This window comes from Haliotis rubra, unplaced genomic scaffold (genome assembly GCF_003918875.1).
Source record: "Haliotis rubra isolate DU_JTF1 unplaced genomic scaffold, ASM391887v1 Scf16, whole genome shotgun sequence".
NCBI lineage: Eukaryota > Metazoa > Mollusca > Gastropoda > Lepetellida > Haliotidae > Haliotis > Haliotis rubra.
This window is the reverse complement of record NW_025765558.1, coordinates 3,622,229-3,624,842: the sequence shown is the minus strand read 5'-3', so window position 1 is coordinate 3,624,842 and position 2,614 is coordinate 3,622,229.

Below are 2,614 nucleotides of genomic sequence, written 5' to 3'. Positions count from 1 at the left end.
GGAACCTGTAATTTGCCCCCCTTTACAAAAATATCAGAATAGTCTGAACATGTTCCCCTTGATTTAACAACATTTTATTTCCTTTAAAGTTCACATGTTACATGACATAACAAAATTGAAATAGGATAAGCAAACAGGCCAAAAGGTCTATATCAATGCTTCTCCGCATATAGTAGATCAAAATCAGTTCTATGAAGCAGACACTAATGACTGACTCAAAATGAAAATAAAATAAAGAGCAAGACACCAAATGTTTTCCTCCTTAGACTTACCACCGCCGTTTTGCCTGTTTCGAACCGACTGGTTACCCTATGTCATTAACATTCTATCTGACACAGTACAACGTTAACTGGGTTGGTAAAACCTCAAAAATATCATGCATTAAATTTGGTTAGGTCTTTGAATGGCATTTAGACGTGATACACATAAGGAAGAGAGTTTTATGGATGTCAGCTTCTTTATTAATAGGAACACAACGTTTCGGAGTATATCCTTACTCCTTTATCAGGTGAATGAATGGTACATTGTAATCGGAAAAAAAGCATCAATTTTTGCTAGAAAAAGCATCAGGAAAAAAAGAATAAATTTTGCTAGGAAAAAAAGAAACAGGAAAAAGAAAATCAGTTCACACATTTATTGGTGGAACCAATGAACCAATATCATAACCAATATAATCTATATGAATAGTATGAGGCAGAGAAGGTATATATGTAAATGTAATAACAATGTTCTTTGTTGTCTTATTACGTGTTGTTCATACATGTAAATATATAAGCTCTCTGCCTCATACTATTAATATTCATTCACCTGATGAAGGAGTAAGGATATACTCCGAAACGTTGTGTTCCTATTAATAAAAAGTTGACATCCATAAAAAGTCTTCCTTAAATCTTGTTGTTTTGCAGCATCATAAAATTATTTTCATAATTATGTGCTACCAGTAGAGCATTACATGCTTACATTTTTATGCTGTAATCACTGACCTGCATTTAACTCATTTGTTTACTTGTTTACGTTTTTTACTTAATTCATTTCTACTCTTTTGATATAATTTATTTTTACACATTTAATTAATGTTTACATTATTCCTTTAATGTCATTGCAAGTCTTAACCGTAATTTGTTATATTTTCCCCATCTTTCAATTGTTGTTCCTTTTTAAATGACTCGAAACTCCAAAAGGAGTTGGTAAATGTAATAGGTCTGGGTCCTGTCGTATGTTTTCATTATAGATAAGGTTGTAATAAGTAATGTGTCTGTCTACAATCACGGAAGACGACGCAAATAACAATATAATCTAGAAACTGTCTAAACCGGACTCTGACTTACCTGGGTCTAATTCTCGACATGAAGAACAATCCCGAATTTCCAGCGTACAAATACGTCGGTTATGTACACAATATGAGTGACACACATTGTCAATTTTTGTTAACGCCCCAAAAATACAGATTCTATGTGGCTATATACCTGAGAAGTAGCACGAATGACCAAATGTCTATATGCTAAGGTAACTTTCATTCCGTACTGCGAAATGCATAGAATATGCGGTCCCGAATATGTTACCACAATCAAACATCGACAAAGAAAGATACCTGTTTATGATGCAAGTTTGGATTTACGGGATAATGATACAGCTTGGATGGTTTTAAGGGAATAAACTGTTTCCGATAATTTTTGTCCAATAAAGTCCCGGATAATACACGCCATAAAACCGTTTCCATATTCGTAAGAAATCTCAGCTAAAGAAAACTCGAAAGTACTATTTAGACTTTATCACGAGTTTGTGTTTATGTAGCACTAACAAATAGCTCTGGTACCAGGTGTTCGCGAAAAGATGAGCCTATCCTGCCATAAATACGCACAAAGTCAAGTTTAGATCAGTTGCAAAAGCCAAAGGCAAATTAACATTTCTAAATGTCATTGTGTATTCATCGTTTGAAACATAGTAATAAATACAGTACGGTGTTTAATTTAATTATTTCTCCATAACATCATACATATCTATATGACGCATATAATCGGTATTCGACATTACCTGAATTATTTTCACCTGTTAGTTCCGGTTATTTACAGTTACATGTGTTCAGAGAATAACGGGATACGTATGAAGTCGGAATTCACTTTGAAGCGGATTTCAAGAGTTAAAACAGAGACGGTCCCTTACACAATAACTGCCCTCGAGCGAATTATAACATTAACTTAGTCATTCAGTACTACTTGACACAGACTCTAGCTATCGTGTCGGTTTCAGCTTTCACAACCTCATGTCTGTAAACTAAACATAAACTGCAATATCAGTTCCAGACCGCTAGACTACAGATAGGTAAGTGTCTTGGCTTTCTAAAATTGAAACAGCCTAAACCAATATGGGTTATTCCGAGTGAAAATATTTACCTGAAGTATTACTAAAACGGGGTCGCATGTCATCCCCATTGTATTAACATCTGAATAGTTAATCAGACCAGGTAGCCAAGCTGATTAGATAATCTGTTTACACTAGTAAAAGAACAGGAGACAAAGCGTGACCCTGCCGCACCCCACTGTGCAGAAAAAAGGGGCGGAGCCTTCCATGCGCGCTTTATAATGGTGACTTGGCTCTTGTGAGGTCAGTCTCA